The sequence below is a fragment of the Protopterus annectens genome, chromosome 5.part0 (assembly GCF_019279795.1).
Source record: "Protopterus annectens isolate FY-2018-M chromosome 5.part0, PAN1.0, whole genome shotgun sequence".
Lineage (NCBI taxonomy): Eukaryota > Metazoa > Chordata > Ceratodontiformes > Protopteridae > Protopterus > Protopterus annectens.
This window is the reverse complement of record NC_056735.1, coordinates 882,789,103-882,802,639: the sequence shown is the minus strand read 5'-3', so window position 1 is coordinate 882,802,639 and position 13,537 is coordinate 882,789,103. Positions and strand designations below refer to the sequence as shown.

Here is a 13,537-nt window from a genome sequence, read left to right as displayed (position 1 = left end):
GAGGTTATCTGCTTGCAGTAGCCCTGATTAACCAAGTCTTGGGTCCTGCATTGGTTGCTGTCCCTTCTTCTGTGATGTCAGGTCGTCAGGGGTATAAAACATGCAGCCGACGCCATTACATCAGGTTTTTCTTGCCCCAGATGTCAGGTGCCCTCCCAATGGGAAGCAATTAAATTTATAAATATACAAGGTTATACCGCCAACAAAAAAGCAAATACACCAAAAAGCTTTTGCGCATAGTAAAGGAGAGTAGAGGTATAGCCAAGAGAAATAAGGGGGCTGGAGGGAGTGTAACCAGGACTGCAACAGGGAATACACTCGAACATCTACATTTATGGTAAGTGTACACAACTGTACTATGTTATTAGTGTTTCACTGTTGCAGTCATCACATTTGGGTAGATTCCCAAAGCTAAGGATGGGAGGAGGAATTTAGATAGTACACTCGAACATCTACATTTATGGTAAGTGTGCACAACTGTACATTTCTGAACTATGGACCATAGGCAACGCTTCCCTTCCTTACTTTTCATCAAGATAGTGTGCCCTTAAGAGCAAGGCATAAATGAATTGTCACCCAATCAGGCCATAATTCATCCCAGTTTCTTCCCTGATAAAATTAGGGAGAAACAATTCTGCTTTCTGTTGATATGCATAGTCTTATCCAGGAAGAATCTTGTTAGCCTAAGGATATTCACAAGTCTGACCAATCTTTTATTTATTTCCATGGTTCCAAGTTAGGAATCACAGTTTCAAAGCAAGCTATTGCTAATGGCATCTCTAAATCCCATTTCTTTTTGCTATACTCATCATGACAAGCCCTTACCTTCTCCAGCAAAGCCTCATTCTACTAGATCTGTAGTTTTATCTGGAGCTTTCTTGAAGGGTATTGACTCAAGAACTATTCTAAAAGCAGCTATTTAATCTTTTGTGCATATTTTCACCAAGTGCATGCCTTTTCTAAATCCAGAACTACCCTCGACAGGTCGTTTCCCTCTGGGTTACTCTTCAGTTCTCTTGTTTTGTTTCCAACTACTCTTCCCATCTCCTAAGCTTTGGGAATCACCCAGCAGTTTGGAATACTGCAACACTGATCTAAAGAAGGACATAGTTACAGTTGTATAAGAACTTGTAATAACAGTAGATGTCCTTCTGATCATTGATGCAGTATTCCTTCCCTCCCTTCCTTTCACCTTCCCTAATTCTTCCTTCTTTCTTTCCTGCCTTCCATCTCCTTATGGACTGAGGGGGGGAATCACTGTCTTTCTGCCTCTCCCCACTTAGTTGGCCATTGTATTTATCCAAAATCAGAAGAGGTTGATACTCCACAACAAACGAAGCAAACCAGATGAATGAAAAGACAAGTCCTTTATTCGAATAAGTAAGCGCTTTCACGTTGCTTGGAACGCTTCATCAGATTTCAACAAACCATAAAAATTTGAATCAACTTATATATAACTAAAGCACCAATGAAAATCACATTGACAAGTCACATGCAAGTTACAAAAATACATAATTTCCTTTCCATAAAAATTACATAAAATAAAATATATAAATATATATATCCTAAAAATCTCATATTAATAAATGAATAGTAGAAGTGAAATGTTAAAACATACTAAAACATATATTAGTTAGTGAAACATATTACTACTGTTTAATGTTTCAAAGGTTTATCTAATAAAAATGCTCTCGTATCCTTTCTCTTAAAGTTCTATTTGTCTTTCCTATATAGAAACAATAACATTTTATGCAGGATGCTAAATAAATCACATTTCTTGACTTACAATCAGCGTATTCATTAAACTCATATTTAACACCAGTATCTGGATGTATAAAAACATTAGATTTCATTATATATATACACTGGTTGCAAGAGCGAATATACATAGAGAGAATGAAGGGAATGCCCTAGCCAAGCATGTACTACAAAATGACACCACACATGCCTTTAGATTTTTAGTAATAGGACAGTTAACAGAGACAGAAAGACTTGAAAATATTGGCAATAAGACAGAAAAAGCTGAGGCAAAGTGGATAATTAAGCTATCTGCGAATAAAGGTCATGGTCTTAATGATAAATTTTCATTGAGACCATTTTTATTAGATAAACCTTTGAATCATTAAACAGTAGTAATATGTTTCACTATCTAATATATGTTTTAGTATGTTTTAACATTTCACTTCTACTATTCATTTATTAATATGAGATTTTTAGGATATATATATTTATATATTTTATTTTATGTAATTTTTATGGAAAGGAAATTATGTATTTTTGTAACTTGCATGTGACTTGTCAATGTGATTTTCATTGGTGCTTTACTTATATATAAGTTGATTCAAATTTTTATGGTTTGTTGAAGTCTGATGAAGCGTTCCAAACAACGTAAAAGCGCTTACTTATTCAAATAAAGGACTTGTCTTTTCATTCATCTGGTTTGCTTCGTTTGTTGTGGAGTATCAACCTCTTCTGATTTTGGATTTGTGCTTTTTTTGGGAGGTGATACCTTACCCTGACAGTGTTCTTTTCTTGCTGGCCATTGTATTTAGTCTCTCAGGCCTCTTCAGGCTTATTTGTTTAGAGAAAGTATGAAGATTTATCCTCAAACATCTGCTTGTGTACTGTCATGCCCATGCACTTAGGTAATACTTAGGGTGTATGGCTCTATAGAAGGTTTTGGCATTGGCGTTTTGGCTGGATGTCTAGGTTATTTGGCAAGATGACCCAACAGTTTGGAATAATGCAGCAGTGATCAGTAGGACATCTACTGTTATGGTAATTTCTTACACAGCTGTACTTTTGTAGGTCATTTTCAGCAAACGTATTTGTGTTGGTGTCCTGAATAAAACAGTAAAACTTTTCCTACAGTCTCATCCTCCTCCTGTGTTTTTACCAATTCAAAGTTAGGCTTGTCGCTATACAAGTGCAAACATACTCCTGTTCCTGCCTTTTCTGATAGTGGCTAACAATATTTATACTTGGTTGGTCTGGAGTAAAGTCCCAGGTTTTAGCCAGAGCATAAGCTAGGTCATTTCCAGTGTTGTCTTTTGAGTGACCTTTGACCATTTTTCTTTTCTGTCAGTCTATGTGAGCTTATGTTGCATTTAAAAAGTGACAAGTTAATAAAATGTTTAAAAATTTATCAGTTGACACTGGTAAGAACATTTATATAAAAAGAGTAGAATAAACATTTTAAATTCTCCAAGTGAAATATGATAAAGAAGCCAAAAAGTAGTAAATAAACATGTCCAAACTTTTCTGATGTGGCTGCATGCCAACCAAATAAACAGAAGTGGAAGCTACTTAAAATTAGAGTGAAATCTTCCATTCATGCAGGCTGAGAAATGTGAGGCTTGTGCTTAGAAAGTACATTTGTATGAGTGTGCTCGCCATAGCAGTAGATGCTGCAAAAAATGATCATTGCTACAACACAGGCTCATTCACTTCTTCCAGGTAGGGCATACTTTTGGGTTTGATGACCACTGTATATAGTTACCTTTTATTGTACTTTATAGGTTGTTGCATGTTGTCATATTGGTAACATTGTCCATTGTGTGTATTGGTTAATAACATTTGGATTTTAATCTTCTGTTCTTTTCTGTAGGCTATTTTAACCTTTTCGTACAACATTTGTTGATTCATCATCTCTCTGCTCCTTCACTGACCACTACTAAAAAAGCAGAGTAGAGTAATGCAGTTCACTGTCTTTTATAGATGAGCTTCCTCTTATGGTCATATCTGTAGACTGCACCTGTACCCCTCTAGGAACACCTAGCATTTGTCAGCATTCAATTTATAACATAGTCATATTCTTTGATTTATGTACTAGTGACCCAGTTATTTTGACTGCTATGTTGGTGGATTTACTTATACAGTTGTATTTTCTGCATACATGCCTCAAGTTTGTCAACATGCATGAATGAATGATTTGCTCCTTATTCTTAGTAGTTTCCATTTGTCACTGTTGTGATGAGTATGCTTATGACGCCCCTGCACTGGCCCAGTAATCAAGGAGCCTCAGTCCTCACCACTGGCAACAGGGAAGGAAGTACACAATGGGAGGATGACAAGTACACATACAGTAAAGTACAATTTACCTTAAGAGCACACAGAGATCACAGTCAGTGTGGGGCTAGTTTCTCACTCTTTCTCCAGATCCGAAAAAGACTTCCCACTGGCACAGCTATAGGGTTATGATCTCAGCTGAGGGTTCAAGCCAAGACCTCCTGCACCTTCTTTGAACAAACCAGTGCTTCATGTCCCTGCCCAAGTATCTGACACACACACACACACTGAGATTTGATTTATATACAAACACACACACACACACACACACACACACACACACACACCTGGAGAAGGCAGGCACATGTTTGCTAGCTATGCCTCCTTCTGCCCAGACTATAAGGTATTTATCACTGCCACCAACCCCTACTTATCAGTTGCATAAAGTCCCTTACAAAGGGTAACCAATCCTACTGTGTAATGTTACTATTATCCATATGGTAAGTGTGACCAAGACAAAGGCTATTTGAGTGGTCTATACAATGTCAGCAAATACATATGCAAGTGCCCTAAGAGCTTAAATATGTCTCACAAATATCAAAGGTAGGTTTAAATATATTTAATAATAAATAATAAAAGAACAAGACAATACTCAAACACAGTAACTGCAGAGTTCAGAATTACAGCAAATATTTTAAAACAGCATTGCAGGACAGTCTCAAATGAGTGCAGAAAATATCTAAACTAATCTTTACTATATTCCTATCTATCTCTAAAGAAATTACTTTTCCCTAGTTACTTACTGTTAGCAAGACAAATGCAGATGATTATGAATGGATGTTTCTAGGCCCAAGACAAGATACAAAATGCACAGTCTTTCTGTGAGACGGTTCTTAAATTACTATCAAACATTACTGCTGGTTCAACTTGGATGACATCACTCTGTCACCTGCCTTCAGTTCCCATGCTAACAGATACCAACAGAATTTTATCATCTCTGTGTGAGAGATGTGCAGCTGCTAGGAAGCAGTAAAACGCTTTAAATTTTAAACCTAGTAATTAAAATCACTTTCAAGATAATAGAAAAACTTCCAGCTCTAGACATTGCGTCTGCTTGTTGCATTGAAACTGAGAGATAACACAATCATAAAATATTTTGATTCCAACTTAATTTCTTGAAGTTTTGCAAGTTAACTCAGTTCCAGCTTCTACTATTAAAACATACATTTGCACAGGCATATAGTTTATATACATTTCTCTTCTTTTCCAGTAGGGTACACTGTGGTTACATTCTTGAAGCTCAGTACATAACATGCAGATCTGAAGTAGGAGATTCATTTGTCTGCAACCTGTGGGTTATGGATCCGATATCAGATCCAAACCGGCATGGTTTACCAGCTATGGATCCAAGCTCTCAGCTCCTCCCCTCACCCATAATGCCCTGCTCTACCCTCATGACCTCAGATCTCATTTGCCGCGCTGGTGACCAGATTGTGTTTTCCTAAGCTCTTCAGCTAAGTGCAGTTTTTTAGTCTTTAAAGTGCTAATTTTTGAAGTTTTGTGCGAAAGTTGTGTGGAAGTGTAGGTTTCCCTATTTCTTAATTATACTTTTAGTGTTTTAAAATTTAATTTTACTTATCCCTCCCCTCGCTGGTAGCGTAGTGTGTGTTTGGGCCTGTTGAGTGGTTTTGTTACTTTGCTTAACTCTAGTTTAAGTAACTTTTTTGCATTTGGGATGTCTGAACAACCCAAAGCTGTGTTCTCCAAGTGCTCCGAGTGTGGCCATAAGCTTTCCCCGGCTGATGGCCACACTCGGTGTGTTAGATGCCTTGGGGTTGAACACCTCACTTCTGTATGTTCCATTTGTGCAGGGTTCAAACCCAGGGCATTGAAGGAGCGGAGGTCCAAGCTTGTCTTGGCGGGTCTTTTGCCACCGGACTCGGCTCCGGCCTCCGCTCCTTCGGGGGTAACCGTTTCTATGGTTGTCTCCTCTCCGGCTCCCCCTCCTCCTCCTGGGACTCAACCTCCCTGTAGTGGTTCGGAGGAGAGGGAAGCTAGAAAGAAGGACCGGAGGGAGAAGCACCATAAGCAGCGGGCCGAGACCTCTGTTTCGGCCCCGCCAGCCAAGCGGGCTTCTCCTCCGGCCTCCTTGTCTGCTGGCTCTCCCCCTCCTCGGCTCCGGTCTCCAGTGTGTTTTTCACCGGGACCTGAGGAGGAGGAGACCCGATCTCCGTCGAGGCTATCGAGGAGGCACTCAAGGCCTACCTCGGTAGCCTCGTCGAGATCAACTCATAGCCTGTCAGATGCTGATCTGGACCGGATGATGAGAAGGTTCATCCAGGCCCAGATACAGATGGGAATGCTCTTGCCTCCCTCTGGGGAGCTCACCCTTTTTCAAGCCAATTGCTCCTTCTCCGACCCGCTACCTGGGTTGAGCAGTTGAGCCGAGCAGCCGGGCGGGGTGGGTCGGCGCCGATAGTACTTGGTACTTCGGATCCGACCCTGCCCTCGAGTGCTTCGGATCCAACCTCTCGGAGCCTGGATCTGAGCTTCGGATCCGGGGGGATCAGTGCTCCTTCGGCGCCGTCTGTGTCGGAGCGCACTGTCCCTTCGGATCCGAGCGCTTCGGCGCCGGCTCCGATCCACTCCTCGGATCCGAGGGGGAGCCGATTGTCAGATCCTTTGGTCGAGGTCGGCTCCCCTTCGGCTTTTGATGTAGTGGAGAGGGCCCTGTTGAGGGTCTCCGGACCCCCGGCACTTGCTTCGGCTCCGTCCCGTGCTCCCTCTGCACTGGGTCAGGCTTCCACCATCCGGCCCTTGGGACAGCCCGCTCCTGTGCCCCAAGCTGTTCCCCTGGAACAGGTTACTGTTCTGAGGAGTCCTCTGACAGCCCCGGAGGATGTTCCCCGCAAACATATGTGCAAAAGGAGGCACATTGACTCCCCCGAGTCTCTCACAGAAGACACGGATTTGGAGGAAGGGGAAGGCTCCCCACGGTCACCCCCCGAGAATGTCTCATTTGGAGACATCATGGAAATGCTCCGCATAAGGGGGGGGTGGTCTGCCCCCAAGTCTTCCTCGGACGAGTCCGTGTTCTTGGAGGCATTTGAAGCGGGCCCATCTACCTCTTGGGTGTCCCCTCCTGCTGACCCCCTGGTGGACCTCATTACCACCAGGGCGTGGAAGGAACCGGACACCGTGGAGCCAATCCCTAAAAGGCCAGACCATATTCTCAGTCCCCCGGCTGACCGTGCCCATTGGAGTAAGGGGCCTCCGGTAGATGCCATGTTGACGGCGGCGGCCACCAAGAGGGAACTTGCTCAGGAGAGTCCCTCAGTCCATCCCCTGAGCAAGGAGTCTCGGATGATGGACCGCTTGGGGAAGTGGATGTTTAGTTCAGCGACATTCTCTGTAAGGGCGCTGAACTATCTGGCACACGTGATTAGGATGCAGCGCGATCTTATTAAAGAATACGCTGCATCCCCCCCAGAGTCCATGTCGGAGGAGGACAAAGTGCTGCACTCCACCCGCATGGCCACTCTCAGGTCCGTCACCAATACCTCTATGCGGCTACTCTCCCATGCTACGGAAGGTGCCGCTAGAGCCGCAGGGGCAGGCCTAGTTACTAGACGTCAGGCCTGGCTCCGTCATTGCGATTTCTCAGAGCCCTTCAAGGCATCATTTGCAAACGCCCCCTTCGATGGTTCTGCCCTCTTTGGCAAAACTGTTCGCGACACTTTGACCCAGAGCGAGAAGGATGGGAAGACGCTGTCTGCCGTCGGAATCCGCTTCTCTGCTCCCCAGAGGCCCTATTCTAGGAACCAAAAGGGACAGGAGAAGATGTGGTTCCGGAAGTCGCAGCAATCTCAGTCTGCTCCGGACAACCAGTCCTTCCGTGGCAGAGGAGGACAGGGAGGACGCCGCCCTAGGGGCAGAGGGGCTCCCAGGAATTTCGGGTCCAGAGAACCCTTCTCTGAATGGCCCGAGCAGCAGCCCTGAGGGGTTGCCCGGCTGCTCCACTCTGGGGGCAGTCGGGGGACGTTTTTCGGAGCACCTAGCGGCATGGGAGTCCATAACATCAGACCGCTGGGTCCTCCAGATCATATCCAGAGGATACCGTATACACTTTCTTCATTTGCCAAAATTGAAGTCCCTCCCCGACGTTCCACCCGGTCAGTGGGAGGCCGCTTTGGCAGAGATTGGCCATCTGCTAAAGAAAAGAGCCATCCAGCCCGTCCCCCCAGACCAGATCGGATCAGGGTTCTACTCCAGGTTCTTTTTAGTGCCAAAAAAGACGGGGGATCTAAGACCAAATTTGGACCTTTCACTCTTGAACCTGGCAGTTCCCAAGGAGAAGTTCCGAATGGTCGCGTTGCAGTCTATTCTCCCCCTTCTGGGAGAAAATCACTGGATGTGCTCCATAGACCTCAAGGATGCGTACTACCACATACTAATGGACAGGCGCTCCAGGAGGTTTCTCCGCTTCCGGCTGGGAGCCAGTCACTACCAGTTCCGGGACCTTCCCTTTGGTCTCACCACAGCCCCCAGGGTGTTCACCAATGTATTGGCAGTGGTAGCGGCCCACCTGAGGCTTCAGGGGGTACAGGTCTTTCCCTACCTGGACGACTGGCTTCTCACCGCCCCAACAAGGCATCTACTACTATTGGCGCGAGACTCCTTTCTCCATCTTGCTCCCCGTCTGGGCATCACAATAAACACAAAAAAATCCAACCTATCACCCACGCAGTTCATAGATTTTATAGGTGCCAGGTTAGACACAAGGAGATTAATAGCCTTCCTCACTGCGGACAGAGTTCAAAATCTGCAACTCCAGGTGTGGGCCATTCTCCACTCAAGCTCAGTTCCGGCGGAGTTGGTCCTGAGGGCTCTAGGATCCATGGCGGCTGCTATAGCGCTTCTTCCTCTCGCCAGGTTCAATATGCGCATCCTCCAATGGACACTCCTAGTCCAGTGGTCGTATCTTGCTCTTCCTATGCATCATCCCATTGCAATCAGCAAGGCTTGCAAGCGGTCCCTCCTGTGGTGGCTACACTCTCCAGATCTCCAGGGAGGCCGCCCATTTTGTGCTTCTCCCCCTCTCGCCACGGTGACCACGGACGCCTCCCGCCTCGGGTGGGGGGGGCATTTTGCAGGCCGGACCGTCCAAGGCACGTGGAACGATTCAGAGACCTTACTGCATATCAACGTTCTAGAGATGAGAGCAGTGCTCTTAGCGTTGCTAGCACTTCAGGCCTTTCTTCCCTTGGGAACAATTGCGATTCAATCGGACAACATGTCTGTTGTCTGGTATATCAACAAGCAAGGAGGAACCAGGTCTTACCCTCTTTGTCGAGAAGCCATGAGAGTTTGGGAATGGGCAATTGCTTTCTCATAGCAACGCATATTCCGGGTCGGTCCAACATCTTGGCGGACAAACTCAGTCGCACCATTCTCACCCCTTATGAGTGGTCTCTCAATACTCAGGTAGCGGAACGCATATTCGCACGGTGGGGAACTCCTTGTTGCGATCTTTTTGCCTCTCCCTCAAACACCAAGTGCGACAGTTTTTTCGCTCTGATACCTCCTCCCGGAGGTTCCCCAAGAGACGCTCTGGTGCATGCTTGGCCACCCGGTCTTCTTTATGCTTATCCCCCCTTGCCTCTGATGCTCCAAGTTCTTCAGAAAGCCTCTCGGTTGGGGTGCAGAATGATTCTCATTGCTCCGTTTTGGCCTCGACAGATCTGGTTCCCCTTCCTAAGGTCTCACTCTGTGAATCCTCCTTGGATTCTAGATCCCATTCGGATCTGATATCCCATCCATCCCACTTATCTCCTCCGAACCTGGACAACCTGAAGCTGACCGCTTGGCTGCTCCAGTTCCACTCTTGATCAGGACTCCCGGTATTTCGTCCCCTGTTAAGGCCATCCTGGTGGCAGCTCATAAGCCATCCACTAGGAAAGTCTACCGCAGCAAGTGGAAAGCGGTTCTCGTTGTGGCGGAGCGGCAAGGCCTAAACCCCTTCACAGTTCCTCTCCCTTTGGTGCTTGATTTCTTAACCACTCTTTTTAATGATGGTGCCAGCAGTTCCACAGTCAAAGTACAACTTGCGGCAATTTCCCATTATCACATTGGTCATGACTCCAATCCACTGATGTCGGCCAAGTTGTGTAAGATTTTCCTTAAAGGTACTTTTCTTCTCAGGCCCCCTGTAAAGCAAGCGGTTCCTCCTTGGGACCTTTCCTTAGTTCTCCAGGCCTTGACCGCCCCCCCCCCTTCGAACCGGCGGCTACGGTAGATCTGAAATTCTTATCTTTCAAGACCGCCTTCTTAGTAGCCATTACTTCAGCCAAGAGAGTTTCAGAGCTTCAAGCATTATCAGCTAAACCTCCTTACTTGGTCAAATATGAAAACAAAGGTGAATACACGCTTCACTCCTTAGATGTTCACAGGCAACTTAGATTTTATCTAAACAGGACAGCTGGTCATAGGCAATCCGACCAGTTGTTCATTTCCTTTGCTAAATTTAATTTGGGCAAACCAATTTCTAAAGTCTCATTATCTCGCTGGATTTCACAATGTATCTTATTGGCTTATCAAGCTTCAGGAAGGCCCGCACCGGAGAGTGTACATGCCCATTCAACCCGGTCAGTCTCTACCTCGGCAGCCTTTAAGGCTAGGATTCCTCTAGATGATATTTGTGCAGCAGCCACGTGGGCTTCATCTCATACTTTTATTTCCCACTACAAGTTGGATCTTGCATCTAGGGGTAGAGCATCCTTTGGCTCGCGGTGCTCGGAATATCCTTCCATGATGGCCGCCCAAGATTCAGGTAGCTGGGGACTCTGTCCCACAGGTTGCAGACAAATGAATCTCCTACTTCAGATTTAGAAGTTATGTACTCACCATAACGTTCCATCTGAGTAGGTGTATTCATTTGTCTGCAACCATCCCGCCCTCCTATCCCCCTGGCCTTTCAGTTTCCTGCATATGATGTCTTACCCTTTTCAGGGTGTTCTTGCTGTTGGCAAACTCGATCTGAGGTCATGAGGGTAGAGCAGGGCATTATGGGTGAGGGGAGGAGCTGAGAGCTTGGATCCATAGCTGGTAAACCATGCCGGTTCGGATCCGATATCGGATCCATAACCCACAGGTTGCAGACAAATGAATACACCAACTCAGATGGAACGTTATGGTGAGTACATAACTTCTAATTCTGTATAAATCATAGCAGTATTCACAAATGACATAGAATTATTTACAAAATTCGAGCTAGCTGGGCTGGCAGCATCACAATGCTCACACAACCCTTCTTCCTGTAACCAAGCATGAAGTTTCAAGCCTGCACAAATTAGAGATTTCGTAATTCCTAATAGTTTCCTGTTTTCTATAGTACAGATTTGTATGCTGAGGTGTGCCAGAAGGACTTAGGAAAAGAAGTTTTATTTAGTAATGTAGGAAAACGTTTTGTTTAGACGAGTCTGTTGGCCAAAAAATATCTATTTTCACGTTGGCCAGAATACATGAGGAGCCCTGTGCTTGAGGTCACCTCAGCATGCTGGTGTGTCACTGTTTTGAGATGCTTTGATGAGAGAATAGTAGCATTATCGTGATATGAATTATCTGATGTGGTAAATCAGTTTCTTTCATGAAGACTATTTAATTGTGGCAGTAATATCTACAAGAATAACTTTCTTGGGTGGCGTAAGCCATGAGACCTTGCTGGCTAGGCTTACGTAGGCCCTTGGGCCAATAGCATAATACCTACCTATGAACCTATAAGAAGAATTTCTTCATAGCGGGTATTGATGTGCACAAAACCTTATACAGTTTTTCACATTTATATTGTACCTTTGAGAAGCAATGCATCTTTTTTCCCTAAAATGGGCTTTGCTATGTGTGAAATGTTCTGTTCAGTGTTTGTACATGAACATGTAACAATGTATCTCACTTACCTCTGATGAAGTGCAGCATAAGTGAGTACCACTCTCCTAGGGTGCCAGCCTTCAGATGAGACATTAAATAGGGTCCCATCTTGCCTATAAGTTGGTGGAAGCTCAAGTGGATGAAAATGAGCCCATGACACGTATCATTGGTTTTATTAAACATTTTCACTTTCTCTCTATTCATTTTTTTTCATGTAACAACTCAAAAATAAATAAATTAGAAGAACATTAGTGATTAATCAAGAACATATTTCAAGTACAACACACACATGGTATAATGCTGTTATTTATTCATTCCAGAGTACATCTTACTTGCACTTAAAAAGTGTACATCTGCTGCTTAACTTTATCCATGTCCCCTATTTTATTTTATAGTGTCAATACATCATTCCTTCAGAGTCCACATTTGTCAGTTTCTTCCTGTTTGTTGCACTTTATTGGTAATGTCCATAATAAATATCTTTATTAATCTTTGATATTTTGTCATTCATCTTTTGTGATAATTTCCTCCAAAAAAACACAACTCTCTTATGCAATGCAAGTATGCAACTTAAAGTATTTTCTTTATTGCACCCTTGTGTTGAGCATTTCCTTTCTTCAAAAACTGCACTTCATCTCTCACATAAGTAATCTGCAGTTAGCAAACCCACCAGAAAGCCCTACCATTAAACTGTTTACTTTCTCTTTCCATCCTTTATTTTTCATTCTAAGAAGATTGTGCATCTTGCCTATGTAAGAACTTGGTAGTACTACAGTGCGCATACGTGTTAACCCAAGAGCACAAAATGCTAATGAGGGCATGAAGAGGGTGGGTATTTCCAAATATTGGATAGCGAGATTTTTAAGCCATATATAGAAAAGAGCAAGCCCGTTTTCTGGATCCTATTCACAAGTGTATGTTATTTAAAATCATTCATTTAGTAGACAGTGGGTATGTTGTTTGATATCAGTGACTTTGCTGTTTTAGTTTTGTGATTTGTGCAAGCTGTGTTTTTTTATATTATGTTGTTGTGTAAACCGATTTGTGAAAGTGAGAAGGATCAGTTGGAGTATGGAGCCCTAGTGCACCCTACTGGTCAGCTTGTCATGGGGTGCACCTTCTTAGAAGTCTTACTGCAGATTAGAAGTTTATGACAAGCATCACTTGGAATATGGGACCCTAATGTACCTTACTGGTCAGTTTATCATGGGGTACACTTTCTTAGATGTCTTACTGTATTTTTGAAGTTTATTTTAATAATGGAGTGAGGCCTACATACTTGTACTATTAAAGATATGGCTACCCTCCAAGTGACATAGTTCCACAGTGGGTAAACTGATGAAGTGCAAATCATTTACAGAGTAATCTGACACAGAGCATTGTTTTTGGTGTATTTAATTTTAGCATGTCATATTTGATGTAATTTAATTTTAACCATCCAATCCCTCTTCACACTGACCCAAAGGAAATATATCCCTGAAAATGAAAACATACAAAATGTTGACAGTTGCAGTAAATGTGATTTATGTGACATCTACTTAACAGCAGACATATGGACTTGTTTAGCTTTTGCCTTTCTGCCTTTCTCTGTGACCCCCGCACAGGT

At 43.9% G+C, this 13,537-nt stretch overlaps 1 protein-coding gene across 1 annotated transcript in view; it reads left to right on the top strand.

Moving 5' to 3' along the window:
• Positions 1-13,537, top strand: part of PGM2L1 (phosphoglucomutase 2 like 1) — an 865,950-nt gene that overhangs the window by 693,185 nt on the left and 159,228 nt on the right. The gene's annotated exons all lie outside the window — the stretch shown is intronic.